At 42.0% G+C, this 12,541-nt stretch overlaps 1 protein-coding gene across 2 annotated transcripts in view; it reads right to left on the reverse strand.

The window, feature by feature from the left end:
- The window catches only part of SASH1 (SAM and SH3 domain containing 1), a 323,565-nt gene that overhangs the window by 268,257 nt on the left and 42,767 nt on the right, over positions 1–12,541 (reverse strand). The window contains exon 2 of one of the 2 annotated variants that reach the window (XM_033405266.2): positions 8,512–8,574. The exons of the other annotated variant lie outside the window; for it this stretch is intronic. The gene's annotated coding sequence lies outside the window, so the exon portion shown is untranslated. The remainder of the gene's footprint in view (positions 1–8,511; positions 8,575–12,541) is intronic. 2 annotated transcript variants of the gene reach the window in all.

A 12,541-nucleotide genomic window follows, 5' to 3' on the forward strand; every position in this document is an offset into this window, starting at 1 on the left:
AGAGTTATGCCCCCAAAGAGCTATAAGTTTTGAGAATGCATTTGCTGTGTGTTGTTCACTGAACATCCATTCTTTATTCTTTTAATAATATTTCAACTATCCCCTGGGGAAAGGCTCCTACTGGCTCTTGATTAAAACAAAACAAAACAAGACAAAAACAAACAAGAAAATTCCCTTATTGCCTTCTCCCCTAGTCTTTTGGGAACATGTGCTGTGACCATTGCTAACTGCTACCCTCACTGGGCTTCTTCCTTAGGGTTTCTTTTTGGGAATGCCCTAGAAGGTAGTATTGCTTAAGAGATAAAGACTTCCATTTAGCTCCGTTATTTGGAAATATAGAGAGCGTTGTAAAAGGAATTTTAAATATTTCGGACTTGTGTTAATTGTCACTATTTAGAGGTTACCAGGAGGTTTCTGTCAAGAATTTGAAATAACACTAACACTGAGAGTTAAATGGCAAAATCAGTATACAATGCATTAGAGATATATACAGAGTGCCTTAAAGAGACAGACTTGTTAAAAATATTTGCCAACCACCGTGATCAGAACAGATGTTACAGTCCCAGCTTTCATCCTTTTGTTGCTGGAATGTGGCTAGGTCTAGGTTTTCCCCTGGAGGGAGGGCCCAGGATGACCAGCGTGACAGGAGTCAGGAAAGCAGCCCTTTATCAACTAGTACAGAAGCATTTCCATAATTATTTCCAGATAATTAAGTATTTCCATAATTAAGTATTTCCATATTTAACAACTGGTTTGCAGAGGTGGATTTTCTAAGTGAATAGGAATCTTGCATGGGAATCTTCCAAATAAATCTTCACTTTCATACCTAATTTTTACTCATAAAGGGGTATTGTTTCTTTAAGAGGTCTCACAAACTTGTACAAGCTTTAGGCCACCACAAAATCAGATGCACACCAGATGACTTTAAGCCCAGTCAACAAGGTTGGATGGCAACTACGGAAGGGGTGTGGGAGGGGCTAGCTCTGGCTATGCCCATGTGTGTGTTCACTGGCCACTGCACTGGGTGCTCTCGTCCACAACCCTTATGGTCCCATCATCATGTCAGGTTTACCCACTTTAGGAGGTGGATTCATCAGACTATCATTATAATTATATCCTGGTGTCATTATAATTTCTTATGATCTTTCATCAAACACTAATAGAATTTCTTCTATTTCATGCTTACCAAGGAACCTCGTGATTATACCTAGCTCCTGCGGTGGCTGCCTTTGAGAGGCTGGCCATTGGATTTAAGGGTGTAGTCCCTTGGGCAGTTCTGTTTCTCAGAAAAAATTAATAAACTGGCATTCTATTTTATTAGTTATTATTCTAATTACTTGGCCAAAGTGAGTCCACTTCTGAGAGACAGTCTATGCGAAGGTTTCTGAGACTGTGAAGCTAGACTTTAGAGCATGATTAATTGACTAAAATAAACATCCTGTCTCTAGGGACAGATACTCCATTGCATTGCCTTTGGCCTTCTTCCTTTACACTCAGCAGTATTTTTACTTCAGCAGAACTGTTTATTTGTCTCCCCCCACTAGACTGTAAACTCCTCGGGAGTAGGGGCCATCTGTATTCCAAATAGTATAAATACATAGCACAGAATAAGAACTCAATAAATATTTGGTGAATGAGTGAATGGTGTAAGAAAAAGTGTGTGATATTCTTTGGATACTAGTAAACTAGTAGTGATGTAAACTTTTAGCTAAATTTACAAAATCACTTTGTTTTTCACCAATTTATTTCTTCATTACAAAAGTATTCATGATGCTTTGGAGGTTGAAGATCTTTCATCTGTATGTTGACAAGTCATATCAGATATATTATAAACCTAGCCACTGTTGATATAAAGTCATCTCTTCCTTAATTTTTTTCACTACAGTATAGTCCCTTTATTGTTTTATGTCTACCAGATCTGCAAATATTTTGGGGAATTGGAAATCATTTTCTACTTGGCACTTAAAGCTAGTGATGAGAAACTAGGTATAGTAAGAATAAACCAGTTCTGGGATGAATTCCTTTATTGAAGAATGTGCAAAATAACCCAGATGAATGGTATTGATGTTATTACACAATATTTTCATCACCCAGAAAAATCTACTGTTGGTTTTAAAGTGCACACACACACACACACACACACACACACACACACACGTTACCCCATTACATGAAAATGTTGAGGCAGAAGTTGAGGGAAATAAAACAATTCTAATGGAAATAGCCTTTTTAAAAAGAACATTCAGAGGCAAATGAATGAACTGAATGCTGATGAGAGAAATAAAAATGAAAAGACTTCTACTTCTCCACAGCTATACATTCCTGTGAGATTTTATTTCTGAGTCTACTCTCTTGTCAACCCTAAAGGATATAAGTAATCTAAGAAAGAAAGAGGAGAGAGGGAGAGAAAGGGAGAGAGAGAGAGAGAGAAGTCAGAATAAAGTATGAGTGTGTGTGTGTGTGTGTGTATTAGGAAAAAGAAGATGCTTCACAGCTTAATTCTTGTTTTTTTCTCAAACTTGAAAACCAAACCAAAATAGAAACTCCATCCCTCTATCACTAACATGTATTCTGAAAAAAAAAAATCCTTCAGTTATTATGAACTATATTGCTGGCTCTGTAACTTGCCTTATTAAAGAACCCCAGCAGAGGAGAGGGTGTGGAGAAAAGGGAACCCTCTTGCACTGTTGGTGGGAATGTAAACTGATACAGCCACTATAGAGAACAGTATGGAGGTTCCTTAAAAAACTAAACATAGAATTACCATATGATCCAGCAATCCCACTGCTAGGCATATACCCAGAGAAAACCACAATTCAAAAAGACACATGCACCCCAATGTTCACTGCAGCACTGTTTACAATAGCCAGGTCATGGAAGCAACCTAAATGCCCATCGACAGACAAATGGATAAAGAGGATGCGGTACATATATACAATGGAATATTACTCAGCCATAAAAAGAACAAAATTGGGTCATTTGTTGAGACGTGGATGGATCTAGAGACTGTCATACAGAGTGAAGTAAGTCAGAAAGAGAAAAACAAATATCGTATACTAACGCATATATGTGGAACCTAGAAAAATGGTACAGATGAACCGGTTTGCATGGCAGAAACTGAGACACAGATGTAGAGAACAAACGTATGGACACCAAGGGGGTAAAGTGGCGGTGGGGTGGGGATGGTGGTGTGCTGAATTGGGCAATTGGGATTGACATGTATACACTGATGTGTATAAAATGGATGACTAATAAGAACCTGCTGTATAAAAAAAAAAAAAAAAAAGAACCCCAGCAGAGACAACATACAATGCATTTACAAGGGGGAAAGTAATTACTCTAAGTGAACAATTAGTATTTCCAAATCAGTTGTCGCTTCTGTTAGACTGACACTTTGTGCCTCTCGGAGGGGAGACAGGGAACTTTCTAGGCTCAAGCAGACATCATCTGGCCTTCATCTTTGTATCACTTTTCAATTGTAGCATGATCATCAATGGTACCCAGGCTGTAATATCAAGAACTGATTTTATTAGCAGCACCCACCACTTAATTACAGGCTACCTGGTATCACCTTAGCTTCCTTGATAGAGCTGAGTTTGGGAGAGAAGCAATCATTTGGGAATTGTGCTTGTCTTGAGAAACAGAAGAGTTAATGTTGTTTGTTTTCATAAGCAGAGAGGAAGTTATCAACCCTGCGGATTCTAAAATTCTAACCCTCAAGAGCTTTTAGCATTTCCTCTTTAAGGCATCAAGCAGCTGTTTCTCTTGGGAGGGCTCCTGGAAGCCAACGAGCTGAACACGGGGTAATGGAATGTGGGCTTGAAGAAGGAATGCTGAGCTCCAGCTTCTAATCACACACACACACACACACACACACACACACACACACACAGTCACCAGAACCTATAAGTAGCTCAACTGAAATCCTTTTTCCTTATAGCCACGCAAGGCAAGAATCCATCCTCTCCTCTGTCAAGTGGAGTGACCTTCCTCAGGCCGCCTGAGGGGTCCCTGCTCACAGGAACCCTGCAGCCAGAAGCACAGCTGCGATCCAGCTGCCTCTGAAAGAGCAGGCCACCTGGAATACAGCCCCAGAAGAAGCGACAGCCACAGCGCAGTAGCGGCTCCTTCTGCAAACGCTGTGGGAACGCATCAGGAGTCCTCCCTGTTACAGAAACTGGAGGCCTCTAGCTGTCCTGCTTGTTCCCTGCCATAGCTTGTCTCCTCCTGGTGGAGCTGCCATTAGCTCCCAAGAACACAGGCCCCCTCTCTGAGTGTGTTTTCACTTACATTATCATGATAACCATTAACAGTAAACAACTTCCTGCCACTGGGTGCGTTCCTCCAGCAATATCGAGTTGCGATATTCTACACGGTGTGTCTTGTTGTGGGAAATGCCATGGCCTGTGAGTAAAGCTGGGCTCTCCTGCAGGAAAGGGAGACATTTCCTAGTGTCAAGTGTGCAGGGAAAACATGGACTCGAGGACAGGAAGCTGGACCTTAGCAGGTGATTAGGTCTGGGCTTCCAGGAGTCTAAGCATCTTCCCTGCAGGGTAGGAGGGGACCCTGACCTTGCCACATGGATGCAGGCCTAGAGCTGGGAAGGGAGGCCCATGACCAAGCTCCATGTCAAGGGCATGTTATACAGCCATGTGTTACTTGATTTCTTTTGCAGGAAGACCCTCTTTAAATGCTCCAGCTCACTCTCAGAGTGTTTTGGAAAATTCAAAGAATGGTCTCGGGCCAGCAGTTGAGAGAAGAGTTAGAGGGAGGCCGTGTCCCTGAGGCTGGACTGGGGGTCACAGGAGAGACTCCAAATCTTTGCTGAGTCAGTCCACAGGCCTCCCACGTGGCTGAACAGTGGGCTTCCCCACATCACTTCTCGTCATCCATTTCCATAGCCTTCCCAGTAACCAACATGTTCATAAGCTCAACGATGGCTATCATGACTGTTTAGAGAGCTAAGAGTTCAAATCCAGCTTTAGGGGACTTCCCTGGTGGTCCAGTGGCTAAAACTCCATGCTCCCAAATGCAGGGGGCCCAGTTTTGGTCCCTGGTCAGGAAACAATATCCCACACGTCACAAGTAAAGATCCCGCACGCCACAACTAAGACCTGGCACAGCCAAATAAATAAATATATTAAAAAAAAAATCCAGCTTTAAAGCAGGATTTCAAGTTTCCCGCTCACATCCAAGTCTCCCACCTGACTTGCCAATTGAAATCTCCTGCTTTTATAGGTGGTCAACATATGGGATTTATACCATCAGTAAGAGTAAAAACAGCACATATTCGGTGCCAACAGGAGAGAGTACACACGTTGGTACAGCATATAGTCACCGCCCATGGTCCTTAAGGAAGAAACTATTTCCCTCTCTGGGACTGGGCTAGTTCATACAGAAAAAAATTCTTAAAAAATCTGTGTCTAGCTGTAGGTGAACCAATGGCATATGGGGTCCTGAGGCACCCACAGTATATTCCACTAAAGAAAAGAGAGCAGAATAAAATATAATATGCATTTTTTTATAGGGGCAGCTGCCTTTTTCAGAGAAGTACTAACCAGATATTAAGGTCATTCCTGAACCAGTAAATTGCCTTGTGAATGATAAACCCTCTTTATGTGAAAGTTATAATAAACATTGGTGTGTGAGGAACAAGTGAAAGAGGACTTGGGACGGAAGCAAACACGCACTTTCCTTGGCCTTGAGAAATTAGATTGAACACTAGAGATTGGAGCCTTTGTTGTTAGGGGAGAGATTCTGAAATCACTGGGACATGAAAGCGTTCTCAGGCTCATTCCAAGCTACCAAAATGCAGGGTCCAAAGACACTCAGAGTCTCATAAAGTGTCTTGCCAAGAAAAAAATGGAACTTTGCCTTCTTGGCTTCCAAAAAGAGGGTTTCCATCCAGGTTCCCACTGGAATGGAGAAGTCATTCACATATTTTCCCACCCTTTCTGGTCTCTCTGAATCACAATGACTTTATTTTAGCTTGTTATTTACAAAAGGAAAATGGTCCCTTAAAATCAGGCCAAAGACCAGTCTTCAGGTTAAAAAAGAAGGTTAATAAAAATAAAAGTATATATTATTGCAAGATTACCACTATGGAATAAAAATTATGCACAGAAACAATACTGGCAGTAAATAACACAAAAAGTTAAGGGTTGTTGTCTAATGGAATTAAATAAGCATGTTTTCTATAATGAAGGTGCTTTCATGGATAAATGGATAAAACGTACCCTTCCCCACTCTTATTTAAAAAATAAATCCATGAAGAAAAATTTTCATTTCCAAGTACTACTTGTCACTAGTAGTCAAGTCCTCACCATCTGCTTGCTGACTAACTACATAGCAAGAGCCCAGAAGACTACAGTTAATCCTGAATAGACCTACATTCTTTTAAAACGTCTACACTCAGAAACAACTAAGGCACAAAGGAACAAAGATCACTCTTGACAGTTTTATTTCACTCTTTCTATCAGATTTTCACTTATGAGTAAAACTTACCACAATAATCCACGGATGTGGGGCTCACACCAGTCATTTCTGACCCAATTCTCAGTTTATAAAAATAATACCTAACATCTATTGAATGCTTGTTTTGTCAATAACGGAGTTGTGTGCTATAAATGTATTATCTCCTTGAATCCTTACACAGTCATGTAAGGTAGATGCTGGAGTCAGTCTCATGTACAGCCAAGAAGGTGGAGGCATGAAGAAGTTAAGCCAACTTCCCAAGGTCACAAGGCTAACAAGTGGCAGAACAGGCCCTGAACCCTGACCACGTGACCCTAGAGCCCACACTCTCCACCATGAAGCTTTACTGCCTCGTGAAGCTGTACGATATTGTGCCTTCCCCCTTCTTTAACTGATGTTCAAAATTCTCTGTTGAAACATCTATAACAGGATATAAACATGTACCCCGAGGCTTCACAATGGGCATGTTCCGGGGAATGTCTTAGACACAATGTAAGGTGTCCATAAATCTGAAGTTTTAAAAGCAGGAGGAAATACCATTTACCTAGTAGTTTTCATCTCAAAGAATATCTTCTAGGAAAATTCTAGCAGTGCAAAGGCATAATGTCTGACTCGGCGCTTGTGTGTGTGTGCCCTTCTGTAGAGACATTTGGACCGTGAGAGGTCGTAAAGTGTATTTAATCCACCTCTTCAGCTAGGTTAAGAGACTTGCTCAGGGTCTGACGACTAGTTAAGAAGGTGGCCAGGATGAAAACACAAGTCTCATCTCCCATTTCAGGACTCTTCCAACTGTTTCTTCTCATCTTAAGCCCAAGAACAGAGAGAAGCAAATTGGAGCAATAGAATTTCAATGATTACTTAGAATCTGAGGGTTTTAGTTCTAGTAGATATTTTTTCCCTATGATGGGCTTTTTTTTAGAGTTTGCCAAAAATAGGTCTGTGGAGACCATGAAATGTTTTGTGTATGAGAGAGGGAAAGAGATAAAAACATAACAAAAAAAAAAAAGATGACTATGCAGGCAAAAATAATGGTATGGGAAATTAAATCCCACGCCTAGAGGTCTGAAGCTGATAACTTTTCCTGACCCCAGTGGGAAGATATCTTCCTTTCTCGGGGAGCACAAAATCGTTGGCTATGCTTTCTCTCTCCCTTTGAAGAATATGTCTTCTCCCTATTAGTATAGGACAGATCAGGTGACAATAAATCCAATCTGGGACTGACATTAAAAATGTCTTTCTCTTGATCCCGCTGTAAAGGCTTCAGCCCCAAGTTGGCGAGCGCTGAGAGCTGACTTGGAGGCGGAGGCCTGACACACAGAGTAATGCCTGTGGTATGAGGGGGCCGTTACCCACCAGCAGCCTCGGGTGTGGGAAACTATTCCTTCAACTCAGGGAAGGCAGCCCAAACTCTGCAAATTTGATCTCCTTCTTTTGCCAAAGAGCCAGCTACAAGATTCTGGTATCCATCACTATTATTATAACTGTAGGGGGAAAAAAAATGACTTAATTGTAAAACAGTGACCTCACCCTAATAACCACGGTCTAATCATTTCTAAAGAAAGCTGCCTTTTTCATTTCTGCCAACTTGCAAATGAAACAAATTATATCGGAACATGATTATATTCATTAGTGATAATTCCATGAAAACAGTGAGGATTTGAATTTACCCTATACTTAACCCAGACAACTAACACTGCTGTGCAAACCTCGGGTCAAGTGATCGATGCTGTGTTAGGAGAATATTTGTCCCAGGCTATAAGCAAATGAGTGTGCCTCTTCCTCAGTGAGATGCTGATTCAGGTGAGAAAAAGAAGGCAAGACACCAGAATGCTCCTCCTCTAAATTACTTAGTTTAGCACCTTTGAATGTTATTTCTCTGATTTAACTCTGCAGTTTTCTATGGGAGAGAATGACACATGGGACAAGCCTACTCTCTCATGGTCACATGTCAACATCCTGGGAGGCTGAACTGATGGAGGTTACGTAGAGGCAGCTTGAGGGTTGATTATGCCCTGACGTCGGTCGCCTCCCACGTACCTGAGAGGTCGCGTGATGTCTTCTGGACAGCTAGGCATTCCATTTTAGGAGGGAGGCAGAAGACTGAATAAAGGAGAAGAGAGAATAAAGAAGCACTGTGACAGAATGACAACGTGTCCTAACATCGTGTTTATTAACCATTTTTGAGCTGATTTCTATGTCATTGCCGGGAGATTGATTAGCAAGGTGCCACTTTTACAGAAGAAAGAACTAAAACGGAGAAGGACAGAGACAGTGACATAATGACTTGCTTGAGATGAATTAGCAAATCAGAGCAGGACCTGGAGAATGACTCAAATTGGCTAATACCTGCTCCTGAGCTCCGACAATGAAATGAAGTACAAAATTCGGAAAGGAAGAAGATGCTAAGCCAGCTTCCCTTCCACTGTGGTCCAGCTGGTCAAACTTCTTTCAGATCCACGCCCTGGGTCATGGGAGAGCGTGTGGGAGGGTCAGTGCTAAGCCAGCACTCCCTCCAGGGAAACATCCCAAGGCCAGGTCACAAAGAGAACGGGTCAATATTATCTCCCTATCAGAAGGACCACATGATGTTATAGTATCATTTCCTTCAGGAAATGTCAACACCCCCAAATTATTTAGCCACCATGAGCCCCTACAGAATAACAGCCTTCACCTAAGACTAAGGAAATATCTCTCTCAGTCAAACAAATATGCTTGGAATCAGTGAGCAAAAATGTCTTCTCTCACGTAAATTGTGAAGTCCCTCAAAGTAGGATGCGGTGATAGAAGTTAAATAATTCTAATATCCCCGGTTGAGCCAACCGTCTGGCTCGACAAACTCACAGGCCAGTAGAGTGCCTGGTACTTTGCAGGATCACAGTTTGTGTCTCTGCTTCCATCTGACCTTGACCCTGCCCAGCTTCCTATAATCTGCCTGCTAACTTGGTTAGTGAATGACAACAATTCCCAGAGTAATTTTTTGGAGGTATTTTTGAGCTGACCCACATTGATTTTTCCCCAACTAACCTGATATGCAAGTTGAGCCAGTAGGAGAGAAGTGTATACAGTGGTGATAAGGGTGAAGTATATGTATTCAACAAATATTGATTGAGAAGTCAGTATATGCCAGGTATTTTTCTAGTCCTGGAAATACAGCAGTGAGTAAAACTCATAAAACTCCCTCCTCTCATTTAATTTATAATTAAAAAAATTTTTTTAAATTTATAATTTGATGTGGGTATATGTGTGTGTAATTGAGATGGGGGTGGGTAAGACATAATGGCCAACATAAGTGGAAAATTTTATATTGTACGTTAGAAGGTCATGAGTGTTATCAAGTGAAACTAGGAAAAGAGGATAGGAAGTTTTGAGGTGAGAAGTGATAGATGTAATTTAAATAAAGTGACAAAAGAAAGCCTGGTGAGAAGGAAACTTTTGTGCAAAAATTTGCAAGACAAAGTAGCAATCCCTAAGTCCACCTGGGGAAGAGCATTTCTGGCTCTGAGTGTAGAGGCTCTGAGTAGGGCCACCATGATGCCCATTTTTGGGGTGTGGCATCCTCCTGGTATTCTAGATCAACGGTGTCCACTGGAATTGTATCACGAACAGGGGGCAGTGGGAAATGTGGCAGACCTGTCATGAGGTGGGAGCATTCTGCAAAGAGCAAGGGGGTCAGGGAGAGAGGGACAGTCAGAGGGAAAATGGAGGCCAGGTATTTTCAGGCTCTTTTTGACTAACTATGTGGGAAGTCTAGATGACTATACAGGGAATTTTTAAACAGCCTCATTGCTCGCGGCTACCAAGACCACAAATTCTAAAAATAGTCGGGCTGTTCCTCGGCTACTTGGGTTTAGTAGCTCATAAGTGAGTTCCATGAGGGAACTATAAAAGTGGGCATGCCTTTATTTGCATGGTAGCTTTTCAATTCTCCAGCCCCTGCTGAACTTGGGAATAAAAGTTGCCATCAGAACAGATACCCGTTATAACGTGCTTGCTATGTTATTTGGAATATTCAGCTCTGCTCTAGAGGCCAGGAAAACAAGTGGAATGATGAAATCCACAAGAAATCTTAGGCAAAGATAGTAAGTAAGCTCGTTCCTTATGCAATACAGGCAAACCTCATAGCATGTATTAAGTATAGGTAGAAAGTAATTTAGAATATGCTAAGACATACTGAAGATAAACAGAGTAAAGAATTATGTGATGCAACAAAGAATGTCACCTATAGATAGAAATGGATGGAAATATCAGGTCGTAAGTCTTTTTTTTTTTTTTTTGCGGTACACGGGGCTCTCACTGTTGTGGCCTCTCCCGTTTCGGAGCACAGGCTCCGGACGCGCAGGCTCAGTGGCCATGGCTCACGGGCCCAGCCGCTCCGTGGCATGTGGGATCCTCCTGGGCGGAGGCATGAACCCGTGTCCCCTGCATCGGCAGGCGGACTCTCAACCATTGCGCCACCAGGGAAGCCCTTTTCTTTTTTTTTTTTTCCGTAAGTCTTGATCATACTACCTCTGGGCTGACAGCTACATCACCCCTATATTATTAGCCATTTATCAGGGACCCTCAATATGGTCCCATTCTGGCCACACAAGAGCTGTGATCAAAAGATGCAGATAACATCTACCATGTTAAACATGATCATTGGTAAGCTACAGATTGTGGCCAGGGGTCCTCATCCTTGCATCTCTCCAGTAGAGCAAATGTGCCTCATTGGTCCAGGGGCCATCCCGCTATGGGCTCCCTTGCTCAAACCTCGCCTCTGGTCCCATACCAACTCATCACTGTGGAGAAAGAGACAGGACATATGGACCTTCAAAATCCAGGATTCGGATAGGGGGTGCTGCCACCTGCTTGCACCTCGTCCTGGCGAACTCACCCCTTCTCTTTCCCCTTGCTTTTCTCTCTGTGTTTTCAAGCAGTTGCATAAGCTATGTGCTTCCAGCATCTTAGTTCAGTCCTGTACCTTCCTGTTCTGTGACCTTTGGGATAATTTCCCACATACCACCTCACCGTTTTCTTCCCACACCCTTACTACGGAAGTGTGAAGCCCAGGTGCTATGAAGTTCTTAACAGTCCCTGTATTAGGTTATTATTCCCTGAATCCTGACATTCATAGTGAGTGAACAAGGTCCTTCAGAGTCCTTGTACAGAAGGAAGCAATTTTAAAATACAAAGAGAGGGGATTCCCTGGTGGCGCAGTGGTTGAGAGTCCACCTGCCGATGCAGGGGACACGGGTTCGTGCCCTGGTCCGGGAAGATGCCGCGGAGCGGCTGGACCCGTGAGCCATGGCCGCTGAGCCTGCGTGTCCGGAACCTGTGTTCCGCAACGGGAGAGGCCACAACAGTGAGAGGCCTGCGTACCGCAGAAAAAAAAAAAAAAAGAAAAGAAAAATATATATAAAGAGAGAAAAAAATAAGCCTACTGTGTTTCTGCAAGTATCTTTTATATTTTCATTAGTGGTATAGACTTTTCAAAGCTTGACTAACTTTCTCCACCTATTAGCTTGGAGGGTCTAGAAATACCATGTAACTAGCCAAGGGGGAAAATTCAAGGCCATTTTGGAACCAGAAAGAGCTCTTCTAAGAGTCAAGGTCTTGGCTCATGAGATTTCTCCTACTATTTGCATGTACTATTATCTACTGATTATAATTGCTAGAAACATGTTTGTACTGGTCCCTTTGACAAAGTGGGCTGAAATAAGGAGTTGTGGGTTTGACTCATCATAATGTATACGAGTCAATCCTAAGGCCCCTGGACATGTTATTAAGCCCGGAAACTGCTGAGTTAGTGTACAACTTAGACATCTAAAACTGAGACACAAATACCTCTTTTTAAAATTATGCAGTTTCTAATCAGTTTAACATGTTCTGTGGCAAATAATCATTCCAAAGAAACAAGAGTATTAGCTATCTCTCCATAATTGAGTAAGTCAAAAAGGACAATAAGAGGTTATAGTAACAAAAAATATCTTTTTGATTAGAGAGATTTTATTTTTCTGATTTTGTCTCTTCTTTCCATGAGGTGATTACACCTGACCAGATTAAGCATATGATTATATAAGGTCAGCAA

Source organism: Orcinus orca, chromosome 12 (assembly GCF_937001465.1).
Source record: "Orcinus orca chromosome 12, mOrcOrc1.1, whole genome shotgun sequence".
NCBI classification, from domain to species: domain Eukaryota; kingdom Metazoa; phylum Chordata; class Mammalia; order Artiodactyla; family Delphinidae; genus Orcinus; species Orcinus orca.